Source organism: Salminus brasiliensis, chromosome 15, assembly GCF_030463535.1.
Source record: "Salminus brasiliensis chromosome 15, fSalBra1.hap2, whole genome shotgun sequence".
NCBI lineage: Eukaryota > Metazoa > Chordata > Actinopteri > Characiformes > Bryconidae > Salminus > Salminus brasiliensis.
The window spans coordinates 4363574-4380147 of NC_132892.1; the positions used below are offsets into that span (position 1 = coordinate 4363574).

At 46.5% G+C, this 16574-nt stretch overlaps 1 protein-coding gene across 2 annotated transcripts in view; it reads right to left on the bottom strand.

Moving 5' to 3' along the window:
- The window catches only part of grin2ab (glutamate receptor, ionotropic, N-methyl D-aspartate 2A, b), a 147817-nt gene that overhangs the window by 105272 nt on the left and 25971 nt on the right, over positions 1-16574 (bottom strand). The window lies entirely within an intron of this gene.

Genomic DNA, 16574 nt, shown 5'->3' on the forward strand with positions numbered 1-16574 from the left:
CCGGCAGGACCAGCTTCACTCACGGCTATCAGATTCAGGCTGAAACTGCTGTGTGAATTCTGGCTCTGTAAGATCATTACCCTTTGTGTCTGGAGAGGCTCACTCTGGCCCCACTGCAACTGGACAGTTGTTATCAGGGTCAGACCGGCTACTGATGCCGGCGTTTCATGTTTCACTTTTGATTGGCCGGTGGCAGGTAAGTGCTGTTAGGGCAATGTCAGTCTGCTCAGAGATAAAAACTGAAGAAGTTCGGAGGCTGACCGAGACGGAGGGAATGGGCGCTCAGATCTGGAGAGGTCTGCTCTGGGTCGAGTGTTTGTTCATTCTGTTTGTTCTGTTTCAGCTGACGTTCCGGCAATGTTCTCAGTGCTGTAAGCCTGTAATTTACTATATCCTTTGTGCACCTGCATCATTCATCATTCATTGGACTTAACTGCCAAAAAAAGATGTGTTTGGACTTCAAATGAAGCCTGTTTTCGCTCCACTGAACTTTATATATTAGCTTTTATTTGTACTTATTTATTTATATCTGATTTTTTACCCGTTCTCTCCCCAATTTAGATTAGAAATTACCCAACCCGTATACATCCACCCCCCCAGTGAAGCTAGCGAGGGCGAGACCAACACACGCCCCCTCCGACTGGTGCGCTGCCAGCCACACCTCTTTTTCGAACTGCGACGTCATCAGGCAGCCAACCTGGGGGAAACGCCTAGCAGACGGCTAGCAGATGTGGGGGGGTGGGCGGCATCAAACCCATCCAAGAGAGAGCAGTGCCAATCACGCTCTCGAGGCCCTGGCTGCCGATGGCTAGCAGCGTGATCGGGATCCAGCAGACCTGGATGTAATATTCAGATGCCCCTGAAGACCTTCATTAGCTGGATCAGGTGATAGATTAGGGTTGGAGCTCTACTACACAGGGGTGGTAGATCTCTAGGAAATGTTTAGAGCCCACGCTTTCAGAACCTCTCTGAACTATAAATTATTATAGTAATATACTGCTAGCATACGGCTAGCAGATGTGGGGGGGGCGGCATCAACCCACCCTAGACAGAGCAGTGCCAACTGCGCTCTCTCGAGGCCTTGATCAGCGTGATCGGGATACGAACCAGCGACCCTCTGAGTGCCTTAGTCCGCTGGACCTCCCGGGTTTTATTAACAGGACAATAACCAATATTATGGCCTGTTAAGTTTGTGCTTGAAGTTAAAAACCGAAAGCTCGAGGCAGCCAGGTTACTTTTCTTTCGTTAAAACGCCACGTAATAATTTGCGGCGTAACTAATTAGCTTCTGTACTGCTAATAAAGCCGTATGTGTTATTTCTCCTTAAGGCTAGCACTGCATAATATATAGCTAAATTGCGGTTATTGCCGGCCACAAAAGCAGGGTGTAATTTTAATATCAATAATTTATAGTTCAGAGAAGTTCTGAAAGCGTGGGCTTTAAACATTTCCTAGAGATCCAACCCTAATCTATCATCTGATCCGGCTAATGAAGGTCTTCAGGGGCGCCTGAATATTACATCCAGGTCTGTTGGATGGGAACTCTCCAAGGCAGTAGATCTGCAGGGCCAAAACTGAGGAGCCCTGTTTCAGCCTGCATTGTGGTACAGGTCTTACTACTTGTACTTGTCAACACTGCTTCCAGCATTGGTGTAGCTGTCGGCGAGCAAGCTAGCTGACAGTAATCTATTGGTCTTGGTTGTGGCCCACCGCAGCGCTGCGCCTGGTATGATTTAAAGCAATGCTTCAGCAGAAGAACAAAGCCAAAAAGTGCTTCAAATGCTAGAAAATGTTCCTAATCCACCAAGTTTGCATTCTTGTTTTTGCACTGCAGATACTGTTCGCTAATGGATGATGTATCCCACCAATTAGCACAGAGCAAACTGCAAGGCTAAATCATCCCTGCTAACGAACAAAGTTCATTCTACGATGTATGCGAGTAAGGACGCCGTTTGCGCGATTGCTAATTGGTGCGATGCAAGTTTGCATTACTTATTACCCAGTGCAGACACCAAACCTGCCTTGGCTGACTGACTGCATTTAGGGCAAATTTGTGTAAATCTTTCACCCGTTTTAATACGAGCTCTGGCTGCCGAAGCACTCTGCGCTCGACATTTCCCTTCGGGGGAAATTCCAGATGCCATCTTAAAGGGCCGTTCCATTACTGTATTAGCTCCAGTAGGTTTAGTAGATGAGCCCTTCAAGGGGTGAGTGAACATAAGTTTCCAGAAAGCTCAGACAGTTCTGAGATGTTCTGCTTATACGCAATTCCTACAAAATACTTAGTAAATAGTTACGATTTCAAAACTGCATCACCCAGTCTGCTCTGTTTAGACTGGGGTTTAGATCAGGGTTGGCCTGGAGGGCCAGTGTCCAGCATGGTTCGCTGATTTCTCTGCTAAAGTAAACCCACTACACCTTGGAATTCACAGACAAATTGAAATTGGCCAACAGTGACTGGCCCTCCTGGACTGGATTTGAAGAACCCTGGTTTACATCCTTGATAAGATCTTTGAAGATGTACTTGGATGGAACCTTCAAGGAACCCTTTACTTCTGAAAAACATTTCCTAATGGCTCCTCAAAGTTCAGATAATAGAGTAGAAGTAAAAAGTCAAAAAATAATTTAAAATAAATAAAAACTTCAGGAAAGTTTAGAAAACCAAAAGTTTTTTACTTGACACCTCTGCCTAAACCTAACCCTAAAAGGGTAAGGTCAAGGTGAGGGTCATTTGAACTACTTACGTCACCAGCTGACAGCAGTTGTCCACCTCCTGGCAATGTCATGGCTTACTGCCATTGACAGAAGTTGTAGAATTCGGTTGTAGGTACATTCGTCACAATCTTGCCTTCTAAGGTACAGACGTACGAGACTGACTTTATAGGCAGCACAGCATTGAGGCAGCCGCCTTCCATTCTGGACACAGCCAGAGTCTGAGGCAGAACAAGAGACACCTGGCAATGATAATAAGAGGGGTGGAGCTAGATATTGATAAGGACAGTAGATCCAACAGTTCATTTTGTCCATATCAAAACCCGCCACTGACAATACTGATCAAATACATGGGTCATTATAAAAAGACCATCATTTTAAATAAAATGTTTTGCAGTTTTGTAAATTTTATAGCTACAAAAAGTGTTGCAAAGGGAATAACGGATCAAATGAAATACCAGCAAACTCTGGAGGCAAACATGGATGGGATGAGCTTCTACAGCAGGATAATGATCCTTAACACACCACAAAATCCACAACAAAAATCTGGTCCGTAGACGGACCTTAAAAGAGCAGTGCAGCAAGACGGCCCAATGCTCCTACAGGGATAGGAGCCTTTTGCAAAGGAAGAATGGACGAAAAGCCTGCAAATTTGAGATTCCTCATAGATGCTCACCTGACATTCACTTAACCCTACGCCTAACCCTAACCCTCACCTTGACCTCACCATTTTAGGGTCAGGTTTGCAAAGCTGCAAAATGTTTTATTTTTTTATAATGACACATGTAGTTGATCAGTATTGTCAGTGGGGGGATTTAGATCTAGCTCCGCCCCTCTTATTATCATTGCCAGGTGTCTCTTGTTCTGCCTTAGACTCTGACTGTGTCCAGAACTCAATGCTGACTTTACTATTTTAGGGTAATGAAGTACAAAAACTTCGTTACTTTACTTAAGTAGAAATTTTGGTTTTGGTTGTAATTTATTTTTATTTTTATTTCCTTATCTACTGCTTACATTTTCACACAATTATCTGAACTTTGAGAAACCATTAAGAAAAGGGTTTCCTTTCGCAAAGAAAGAATGGACGAAAAGCCTGCAAATGAGAACTTGGCGGCTACAAAAAGTGTTTACGAGCTGGGATGCTCGCCAGAGGAGGGGTTACTAACTTTAAAGATTCTGACATATTGTAAATTCCACACTTACATGCCATGCAGTTCGTCCCTACTTCCAATCAACATCCTTCGTCATGGTGTAGTTTTAACCACAAAAATCAGTCAGATACTAGATACTGCAGCCCAAGCAGGAATAGGTCAGTGTTTGATAAGTGCTGCTGCTGCAGTATGCATGTCACATAAGCCCAAAGCAGACTGAAGCCCACCTCATTAGCACTGTTTGACTCATTAGCAGAAAATGACCTTCATGTGTTTGAAACTTGCTCCCTTTTCTTTCCCAAAATCGGGGGCTAGTTCCGTTTCAGCAGCGCAAATGTTCGGGGGCTAGAGTCTCCTCCAAATCAAGGCTAGTCATCTGGCCTCTCTTCTAGCCCTGGACGCCTCACGGTCTCCACCGGCACAAGGTCAGTGTGACCCTGGCACATCTGTCTGTGGCCCTGGCTCCTCACTGGTGCGATAAGATGCCAGGCGGCAAAGTACCCCGCGCTTTTTTTTTTTGCGAGCCCGAACTCCAAAGTCACATTTGCACGGGCGACTCTCGACTGTCCGCTTCTGACGTCCCGCTGACGTCCTGAAAGACACAGCGGAGCACAGCCGCGTGGATCTCAACAGCTATAAATGAATAATGCTAATGCTAATACCACATTATTCATTGATGTTTATGGGTCACGCATGCTGTATGTTTTATGAACATGAACACACCGTGCCGTTTCTTCCACTTCCAGCTGTTTTCATGTATAAACGCTATTACAGCTTCTGTACAGCGGCTGTTACTGGGAATAGTTAAGTGATCTCCAGAAGTTAAGTCTCCAAAAAGGTAGAAAGTTCAAGATGAGACACTATTTTCAACATTTTAAGCAATTTTATTTTTTTAATTCAAATTATTAGACATAAAAAGCCCAAATCCGGCTTTTACACTGACCGTTTCTCCTCAGAACTAACATTTTAAGGAAATTCGGACAGATTGCAGCCTGCTTGGGATGATTGGGGTACGTAAGGTAGCGAAGGATACATCTAAGCTGTTTGACAATGCAGGAAGATGAAGGTACCTTAGCAGGCAGCATTTAATTGTATATTTTTGCAATCCTTGATGAGCTCATGTGCCTGGTGTGTATGAACTCCGTACGCCTTCACGGATGTGTTTAGGGTCATGTTTGGGGCTGTTGGTCAGCTGATCAGTCGTTTCGGTGCTTTAAGGAAGTCTTACATTCACAGTAGGTTGACCTCAGGTCTTCCTGGAAGGCCGAAGTAGGGATGAAGTGGGGAAATCTACCAAATAGTGCACCTTCAGCTTTGTGCAGTACTAATAAAATGCGTAATTCCTCGTAAATGCTGACCTGACATTCACTTAATATTTAACTAAATGTCTCTTAAGTGCTACTGAACTCTACAATGATTGTAAATGATTCTCTGTTGAATGTAAACCCTAACCCTTACCTTGACCTCACAATTTTAGGGTCAGGTTTGCAAAGCTGCAAAATGTTTTATTTAAAATGATGGTCTTTTTTATAATGACACATGTAGTTGATCAGTATTGTCAGTGGGGGATTTAGATCTAGCTCCGCCCCTCTTATTATCATTGCCAGGTGCCAAGTTTTTATTTATTTTTAATTTTTTTTGACTTTTTACTTTCACTTCTTACATTTTCACACAATTATCTAAACTTTGAGGAACCATTAAGAAATGTTTTTTAGAAGTTTCATCCAAGCACATCTTCAAGGATCTTATCAAGGATCTAAACCAGGGTTCTTCAAATCCAGTCCAGGAGGGCCAGGCACTGTTGGTCAATTTCTAATTGACAAAAGAAAAGGAGCACCAGGGTCTCAGACTTTCATTAGCTTGTTAGGGCTGTGGCTTGTTCACAGACATCGGTAGAAAAGTACAGGTGATGCAAATTTCAAAGCCTTATAAATACTCTGCCTCTTCAAACCTTCTCCCAACATTCAGCAGCCATGGGCTCATCTAAGCAGCTACCTAGCAGCTCTGACAAATGAAAAACGACAATTACTTAAAACCCACAAAGCAGTAGAAGGCAGTAAGAAGACAGCAAGAGCAAAACTGTGGCGGTCAGGTGGAGGTCTGGAAGACCAAGACCAATGAAGTTATGGGAGAACCTTTTGGCTGCCATGAGCATAGCTATATCTGGAGATATAAGGTGCAGAATTCCATGAAAAGATCCCCTCTCCAACTGTTAAGCATACTCTTATTATGGGTTTGTGTTGCAGCCAGTGGCACAAAGGAAATAAAGAATGGGGTGATCAAATTTCAGGAAATTCTGGAGGCAAAAGAAGATATGCTTCAACAGAAGGATAATGATCCTAAACACATCTTAAAATCCACCATGGACTACATCAGGAGGTGTGTGCAGACTGTTTCGCCAAAGTTTCGCCATGACCCTCACAGTCTCTTGGCCTGAGCATCGTAGGAAATCTGTGGATAGACCTCAAAGGTGCAGTGGATGCTACAGGAAGAACGGACGGAATTTGGCGGCTACAAAAAAAAGTGAGCTGGGATACTTGCCAAAGATTTGCCCTGAAATTTGCACTGTGGTCTTGTCCCTGAAACTTGAAAATATGTAAACGCCACCATGTTTTCTTTACATATTAAAGAAAGGTTTCATCTCCAACTTCATACCTTTGGGAAATCAGGTGGTCTCCCACTTGCTGAGCTGTTAAAGCATTTAGCAGACACTCTTCTCCAGAGCGACTTCCAAAGTGCTTCACTGTTTACCCAAGAAAAACTTCAGCTAGTTTGAATAGACTAAAAATTCAAAGATCCTCTAATCTTAGACTCTACTAAACACAAGTCAATTAGGAGACCATAATACTGAATACGGAAGAGGAGGGTCTTCAGTCTGGGTTTGAAGACAGCGAGTGTTGGACTCCCAGGGGAAGCTCGTTCCACCACTTTGGTCTGGACGCTCGTCTTCCCTGGATCTTAAAGGATGGCGGGTCGAGCCGAGCCGTACTTGAAGCTGGAAGGGCTCTTGGTGCAGATCAGGCTTTTGACCATCGCCATCAAGTACAGAGGGGCTGGCTGGTCCAGTCTTGTCTTTGTAGACCAGAGTCAGGGGTTTGAATCTGATGACCTGGGCAGCAGCTACAGGAAGCTACAGTGATGAGAGAGCCCAGCAGCAGTGGAGTGAATTGGCTGAATTTAGAAACGTGGAAGACGACCCATGCCGAATTGAGGCCGAATTGAGGCTGTTGGCCCCTCCTCTGCAATTCACCTCAACCAACTAATGAGCACCAAGCTTCTACGTTTGACCAGGAGTGCCCAAACCGTTGCATGCCTCTATATTCGGGCTACTTTGTTAGTAGCTAGCCAGCTTTTCTATTTTTAGGTGGTGGGCCCACTCTCAACTTTGTCAGTTCCACTACTGTGTGTTGCAGATGATCCACCACCACCACCACCCGCATCTGTTCCTGTGGTCAGAAACTGAGACGTGGACGAAGGTGGGCCCGTAAAGTGGCCCCTGACTTGAAACCAGAGGTGTTTCTTATGAAATAGACTACGACGGCGACAGTGCAAATGATGATTGTTATTATTATTATTACTGCAATTACTTTCAAATATGCTTTGCATGCTTTCCATTCATCCCTGCCGAGCGGTGACGTTTCTATAATTATAATGATCGCTCAGATGATTAATAGAACTGGGCTGTTAGGTAACAAACAGTGAGCAATGCGCTGCGAGTTTATGAGTGTTTCGCCCTTGCTAGGCACAGAACCTGGCCGTGAGTCATAAGAAGCAGCGAGTCCCACATAACAAGATAGCCCGACCTATCTATAACAACGGCAACACACTTCAGCATTTAATCCCACGCTAAACGCAGTCTTTGATCACTGTAGGACTGCTGGATCATTATGCCCAAATATGGTCGTTCTCCAAAAACTACTGCTTGGCAAAGCGGCAAAAGTTGAAGCAACAAAAGGAAAAGCTTCCAGCCATCGTCAAAAGGATAATGATGAATGCACAGAGTCATAACCGAGCGCAGAAGGAACCTCTGCGAGGAGGTTGGGAGCTGCAATTAAAAAAAAAGCAAAAAAAAAAACAGGGCTTCTGAACGACAGCCGGTGGTCCGCAGGCCTCTAACTTGATATTGCTTATCTAATTCCAACTTAATAAAATCAGCCATGAATGCTAGTGACAAGATGTGGAGGTTTACAGTAAGGGCTGGCCATCCAGCAACTACTCTCCATGTAGGGCTGCTCTCCAAGGTGCTGCACAACTTCTACACCTGCACCATCGAAAAAGGTCCTGACATGGGGAAACCTTGCAGCCTGGTCTGGGAACAGCACCGAGCAGGACAGGTGGGCTCTCCAGAGGGTGGTGCGATCGGACAGAGCCTCCTGACCCGTAGACCATTGGCTACAAGCGCTGCTGGACCAAGGCCAGGTTTTGAAGGACTTCCATCAAACCAATGATGGACTCTTCTTCACCGCGCTTTTGCTCAGGTGTCCTGATCAAGGTTTTTACCCTCGATCCGATAATGACTGTCGGCGGACGCCGATCCGATCCCGTCAATGCGTTTCTATGAACAATACAGTCCTGATTTATGTAAATTGTGCGAATCCACGACGTTAAACAGCAGTAAAGTCACTATTTTTGTAGCAGTTTTTAAAATCGGACTGAATTCTAATCTGATCTACTTTGTTTGGAGCAACTTTTTAAATGACCTGACCACTCAGCACCCAGTTACTGTAGATACAACTCTGCAGTCTGATCACTGAGTGTGTGAGCATTAGCATTAGCATTAGCCTCGTCCTCGTTCTCCTTATGACTGCATCGTTCAGAGCTGGATTAGAACCGGAGAAAGGAGTGTGGTTCTCCCGCTGGTAGAACAGAGCATTTCCACCATAGTCTGGTTTCTAACCAGACGAAATTCCAGAGTAAAGATGGGAGGGGTCCCACGTTAGATCTTCTCAAATGGAAGCAGTTTGGTTGCAGAACTACAACCAAGCATGGAGAAAAATGTCAGAAAAACGTCTGCTGTGGCTGCTACGTCGCGTTTACAGCGAAGCTCTGTGCTAACGCTAAGCTAAAGTTTTCCTCTTCCCCGAACTTTCCTCTCCACCTTAAATACCGCAGACGTTCCACTCCTCTGTTGAAATGTACGCGCTGTAACGGCGGCACTATTTAAGGTGGAATGGAGAGTTAGCATTAGAGCCAACCTTAGCAACCTTTGCTTTAGCTGCTAACTGGTAAAGTCGACCATCGCTGTAACAGCTGAGGACGATGATGTCTGTTAATGGTGCCTAGAGGACGTCAGATGGCACTCCAGATGGCACAAACCTAAGGAGAGGAAGTGGAACCTTACCAGCCGATACCCAAACCATTCGCAATGCCTGGATCTAACCCCCTCCCTCTAACTCCTCTGCATCTACAACCCTCAGAGAGCTCTCTGGATCTGGCCATGATGGCGATCTTCTTCACCACTCGCTTCAACAGCCAAGAGCAGACCAGGCTAAACGTCTGAGGTTTAAATGTTAGAATATTAGAAATCCATACCGATGTGGTGACTCGGCAAGGTGTCCAAACTTTTGCACAGGCAGCACTGAGGATTTTATTTTATTACCTTTTTTGTGTTCTGAAAGGATCTGATCACATATTTTGTATACAAATATACAGTGTAGACTCATACACCATGTGGACAAAAGTATTGGGACACTCGCTCACTCATCGTTTTCTCATTGTAAAAGTAGCTTTTGCTGCTGCTGTAACTGTTGCTGCTGGAGTAACTGTCTCTACCGTCCAGGGAAGAAGGCTTTCTACTAGATTATTGATACTAGAATATTGATCACACATCTCGAAAAGCAGAAATCCATACCGACGTGACGGCGGAAATCGTACGTACGCTATTCTAGCCGCAATCCTGTCGCACGCTCAGACGGGAGCGAGACACCCGCTTCCAATACCTAAAGCCGCCGATTCACCACATTACCATAATCTCTCTCATTCTTTCTCCTCGTGTCAGACGCGAACGCACCCACAAAGGGCTGTGGCCTCAGACAAGAACAAATTTGAGACATCTTAAGGAGTTAGCATCCCACTCCCAGCGAATTAGCCACTGTGTCTGCTTGCCCATGCAATATTCATCCAGTCTGTGTCGCACAAAACGCAAAAGGCCGAGAAACAGGGCTTCTAAACATAGCCCGTAAAAGCTGCTTTCAAAGGTTTTTAAGACTCCCCTAACTCCCTCCCCACACCTCGCCTCCGAACGCGCCGCCAGTCGGATGAGGGAAGCACCACGAGGGAAAATGACCTCATTCATCGCTGAACGGAGCCACCGATCTGCATTCCGGCCCCACGCTGTCCTTCACGAACCCCGGCGTGCGGAAAGAAGGCCGAGAGGAGCGTGGAGGGCGAGGAAGAGGAGGAGGAAGAATGGGAATGAGGGATGAGAGAGTTTTATGCTGGGGGGGAAGGGGGGGGGGTTGTTGTGTTGGTGGTGGATGGGGTCGTGAGGCAGTAGGGCCCTTTGTGTGGAGCCACTCTGCTGATAAAGCCTGAAGGAGGGAGCGGGAGAGGATGGGAGGTCACGTAGAGGGATTGCAGAGATTAAAAAAGAGGAGTGCAGCCTGACGGGGGCTGGTCTAAAAGCTTTATCTTCTAAGAAAAGACCTAAGAAAAGTGCCATCTGATCCACACACACACACACACACAAACACACACACAGCATAACCTGAACTGACTTCCATCCAGCCAGGGAGGGAAGCTTTCCCGCCCCTTTTCCGAAGGGAAGTTTCGGCGTGCCGTATTTCTAATCACAGCTCTTACGTCTTCCAGCTCTCGTTTCCCCCCATTGTTGCCAAACGAGGAGTCGTGGTGTGTATTCAACCCCATTGTGCCCCCCCCCCCCTCGTTATCTCCCAATTTAGTCACGCTTAATTCCCCTACGCAATAAGCCTCCGCCCTATCTCGCATCAGCTCCGCCGGCCTGGGAGGAACGAGCTGCCTGCATTAACTGCAGTTTGCATAAAGACCGCTATCGCGCCTTTTCCCGACTACCAGAGCACCAATTACGTCCCCTCCTGAGACCGAGGCCTGGAGCGTCACATGGCCCAGCTGTTACTCGAATCCTTGTCTCGGCTGAGCCCTCGAACCTTAAGGACCACCCCTGATCTGTTGCGTTAGATGGTAATCTCTCAGTGCAGGAGCTCTTTGGTTTTAGTACTGGAGGCCTGGCTAGCTCTCAGCTCTCTGTGAGTGAGTGACGAGCTTCTAATGGATTAGGGAGTGAACTCTGAAAACCTGATGCGGCGAGGTGTCCAAACTTTTGCACAGGCAGCACTGATGATTTTATTTTATTATTTTTTTGTGTTCTGAAAGGATCTGATCACATATTTTGTATAGAAATATATAGGGTAGCGTCATACGCCATATGGACAAAAGTATTGGGACACTCGCTCACTCATTGTTTCCTCATTGTAAAAAGTAGCTTTTGCTGTTGTTGTAACTGTTGCTGCTGGAGTAACTGTCTCTACCGTCCAGGGAAGAAAGCTTTCTACTAGATTTGAGAGGAGCACTGCTGTGAGGATTTGGGTTTGATTGCACTCAGCCACAAGAGCGTTAGTCAGCTCAGTATGTTGGATGGATGATCACTGCTTCACCTCATCCTATCCAGAAGTACTGGATGGAGCTCCACCATCCATCATTCCAGAGAACACAGCTCTTCCACTGCTCCACAGCTCAATGCTGCTGGGGGGCTTTATACCCCCCCTAGCCCACGCCTGGCATCAAACAATTATACCTCTCTACAGGGACTAGACAAGCTGTGTGAATGTGTGTGTGTGTGTGTGTGCATTTACACATCTCTGCCAGCAATAGGTGTGCAGCTTAAAGTAGTGTGGACACTGTGTACAGTAGCATTCAAAAGTCTGGACACCTCCAAAAGCTAGGGTGAGCATATTTTTGTGTTAAAAAAAAAAGGACACTGGGGACACAGAGGCATCCCCCATAGGATTTCGTGACTGGCTGGGGGGGCTTCAAGTAGGGTTTCAAGTTGTAGGACTGTGGCAGTGTGTGTGTGTGTGTGTGTGTGTGTGTGTGAGGGTGGAAATACCTCTCCAACCCTGCAGCTACAGTTAATGCTAATGTACATTAATACACACACATTTACTCATATAGCAAAAGACCATTAAAAAGCCATAACAGCCTGAATGACCCAATCACCTCCTTTCAGTTCAGCCTACACCCCCTACACACCCCCCCCCCCCCACCCCCACCCCCCAGCCTCGACATCATATCTACAGTGGATACCCGTGTGTCCCCAGTGTCCTCCTGTGTCCCAGCATTTCCAAACTTTTGACTGTACTGTACCGTTTTGGTCCACCTGCTACTCATCCTTGTTTCCAGTCTTTCTCAAAACCAAGCTACACCCATGGAACCTCCCCGGTTGTGGGGACGTACGAAGTCGAGGCACATCTGCCTGTATCTCCGAGGTTGTGCACGGAAAAGGGTCATGACGTAACTCGCACCATTTCAGCACCGTTCGCCAAACTCGCTCCATGTCACTGAAAGCATCCCAGTGGTGGCATGTGTCACTGTGATGAGGAGAAGGATGTGAGCGCGGCGATTAATGTGGCACAGCTGGGAGTGGGCCCGAGTCCCAGCTGTAGAATACATGTGTAGCGCTGCAGCTGAGCAGTAAGCGACTCCGCCACAGCCCTGCGTGCGATGCTTCTAACTTCAACCTGAACTCTAAACCGGCAGTCGGTTCCTTTCTGCCTCAGATTAGCACTTCTGTAATTCATAGCGTACCAGCTGACGCTGAACCTGCACTCCTTTCAAAAACGTTGAAAACAGCCTCGTCCACAGGTTTGGCCAGCCCTGGTCGAGATTTCTGTTACCGTGGAACTGAAGACTAATCAATCTGAGTAAAAAAGGAGAGGAAACAAGTGGAGGTGAAGTTGGCTAGAGGGGTATAAAGCCCCCCAGCAGCATTGAGATAGCTGTGGAGCAGTGGAAGAATTGTGCTCTCTGGAATGATGGATGGTGGAGCTCCACCCAGTATGGCTCAGTTTTAGGGACGGATAGCAGACCTGTCCAACTGTTAAGCACAGGGATGTGTTGCAGCCAGTGGTCCTGGGAAACAATTCACTGGCAGAGGAAAGAATGAAGTCAATTAAGGGGTCGTAAGAGGAGGCCAAAGTGGTGAAAAGGATGGTAACACTTTACTGTTGCTTAGATACTTGTCTATTCAATGCAACTAGAGCTCGAATGTAATGTAAATGACTGTCTATTGAAAGTAACCCTACACCTACCCGTAACCACACCCTTTTCGGTGAGATTTAAGGTTTAGGTTAAAGTAAGGGTTAGGATTTATGGTTGATTCAAGGTTAAGGTTAGGGTCACACTCAACGGACAGTTGCTTTGGATAGATATTTAGTTGAATGTCAGGTGAGGAGAATCTACGAGGCATCTACAAATGGACCATCCAATCCTTTTCAGTGGAAGGTTCTTTAAAGAAGCAATTCTTCACCGACCACCGGTTCTATATCACTTATAATTTAACCATAGAACGCTATTTCCACCATTTATGAGCCTTTATGATTTGAGAATGTTGCGAGAGACACCTCCAGTATGCTTTAAGCTTGGTGTGTTACAGGGTTCAGCACCACGGACAGCGCTGGTTTCAACTGATGGCTCTTTAAGGCCGATGCAAAACTGCTGCTATATATATATATATGTGTGTGTGTGTGTGTGTACATATACATCAAGAGCTGCCGACCAACTTCAGTTTACTGTTCCATGTATAACAAGACGATGTGGCCTTGTGTGCGTGGACGAGTAACGCAAGAGAGAGAGAGAGAGAGAGGTAGAGAGAGGGCAGAAGGGAATGAAAGAGCAGCGAGTGTGTGTTGTGTAATGTAAATGTGTGAGTGTTACATATTTAATTCATGTCAGCGCCTCCATTTCTCTCGTTCTTTCTTTTTTTTCTGTTGCCCTGTTCTCCCATAATGCACCTCTCGGATACAGATGGGATGAAAACGGCTTCAATAGGGCAGAAAACAGCTTTACTGCTCAACTCCTTCTCTTTCATGATCTCTAAATAATGTCTCCCTCTCACTCCCTCTCTTCTGTCTCTCTCTCTCTCTTACACACACACACACACACACACACACTGTGAACATCTTAGTACACACCCACCCCTCGCTGAACCCCCCCCCCACCCAAGAGAGTTAAACATGTGGACCCCCCCCCCTACTGAAGACCTCAGAATATTCAGTCTAGCTGCTGAGTGTGTCTGTTCTTCTGACTTCTGCTCCCATATGGCTGTTGGGGGGGAGGGGTTGGGTTGGGGGGATGGGGGGGGGGGGGGGGGCATGGTAAAGAAGTGTCTCGCCTCCTTCATTTTTCATAAGGTGAGAAAGATTTTCTGAGTTTACAGCGGAGCGTAGCGTCCTCCCGGACCTTCGCCCAGCCCCCTCCGAAGTGCGGAGCGGTGGGACGTCGGGAACTGACAGGGCAAATGGTCGAGCTGCGCGGAGGAGAGAGAGAGCAAGAGAGGGAGAGGTGGTGGCCATTTGCAAGTGGTTAATCTGAATCCCACCGGTCATCAAAGTTTCAGAATACGGCTCGAGAAAAAAACCCGGACCACCCGCCTTTTGCTGCTTTCTGGTGGGCCGCACAATGACTCGTGAGGGGATGGGAATTTCAGTAGGAGTCAGAAACGTATGTCGCCGTGTGAACATGTTAAGCGAGGGGTCCGGCATTAAGCCATTTTTTTATGAGCACTAGCGGTCCATGTTCTGACGAGGGTCTACGAGGGTGTGGCAAAAAAGCAGCGTAGTGTTTTTCAATCTAAAAGATAGGAAACAGTCTGATGCACACAGACCGTTGCTAACTGGGTGCATTAGCTACATTTATTACCAACCAATTCCACTAGGGATGCCACTTAGCACTATTTTTCTATCGATTAATCTACCGATTATTTTGGCGATTAATCTAATCGATTAATTTTCGTTTTGGTCTTTAAAATTGTAAGAAAATAAAGGTGTAAAACTGTAGGATTAAATAAGAGTATCAGCAGAACAGGCAGCAGTGCAGTGGGGTGTTTATAGCCCTTATCAAAGTGTATGAGCAATGGGCAATGGGGCTAGCCAGGCCTCCCCCATCAGACAATGCCACCAGCTCTGGGAGGGTTAAGGCTACCACGGCGTTCACTAAAAAACGAACATTGCAGTTAAAAAAGATATGCATGGGAGGGCTGTCGCTATGTTCAGAGGGTTGCTGGTTCGAATCCCGATCATGCTGCTGAGGCCCCGAGAGAGAGCACGATTGGCCTCGCTCTGTCCCCACATCGAAAGCCGTGTATGCGGCGGTTTCCTCCAGCAGTGAAAAACGAGCATGCCAATCTGCCTTCCCTTGTGATGGGAGCATCACCAGTGCATGCCACGCAATGTGATGGGATTGGGGGAGAGGGGGTTTATGTATGGGTTGGATAATCGGCGGTCCAAATTGGGCCAAATTGGCGCCAAAATGGGGGAAAATCAGATTAAAATAATTGTTTTTATTAAATTAGCTCAAAAAAACTCACATATTTGTCTGATTACAACCAATAATTCAGATCAGTTCCACTCAATTAATAAACCCAATATTCTAAACGTACGGTGTAGAAAAGATATCTACAATCTGCTGAGCTGTTGCTGAGCTGTTCTGAAATTCGAGCTGGATTTGAAATATGTTCTTGGGTTTTGTGCAAACAAGCAAACGGCGGGATGCCCCCTTCCACGGCGCCACCCTCATTCCCGCTGCACTTAAAACACATTCATAAGACATGGAACACTTTCATGAATAATTACGTGGACACAGTAACCACAGGTTGACACAGTGGCTCTCCATCAGCGGCCTGCAGCGTGCCGTGAAATTCACAGCATTACCAGAGCCAGAGCAGCGCTGCCTTACTGCCTCTAAAGCGTCCGTCCTATCCGGTCCCGCGGCGGTTATTTCGATGGGGTCAACCATTTCAATTGCTGTTCATTATTTCATTTGGAATTCTCGCATGCGTTTCGGATCACTATGGAGCGGCCAGGGGAAGGGGAGGAACAAGAAAGCGTGGTCCTGCTGCGTGAGCGGTGCCTGAAGAGACTGGCACTACTACAGCACTAATTAAAATTCATCAGTCCCATTTGTTACAATCATTACACCTCTACGAGAAGAGGTGGGGATTTACTGAAGGGGCTGCTTTGTGAAGGGATGTGTTCGTTGATGAAAGGAGGCAATGACATATTCAGTAATAAAGCAGAACGCAGGTTTAAGACACCTGGCGAAGGCGGTGGGAAGATGTCAGGACCTTCCAGGTCTTCAGAGAAGGCCTAATTAACTCTGGTAATTAAGACCAACCACTGTTTTACTGCACTAGTCCTACTCACTCTTATTCCAGTAGGGCGTTTTCACAGTAATCGCAGTAATCGGATGCGGCCCCAAAACCAACACCACTGAGGCCCTATGAGAGCAGGTGGTCCCAAGTTTGTGGCGAGAATGCAATCCCACCTTGATTCAACCCAACTATCAGATGTTCACCTCAAGTTTAACTGCATAGAAATCTTGCTTAGTCCAGAACGGGACCTCCTTCCTGTACCAGTACTAGCTGCCCCGCTGCCCCATTGGTTAGGACTTCACAAGAAGACCTGAAGGCCTAAAGCATCCAAATACAGCACAGGCAGTCTTGTACGGGTTTAAGGGG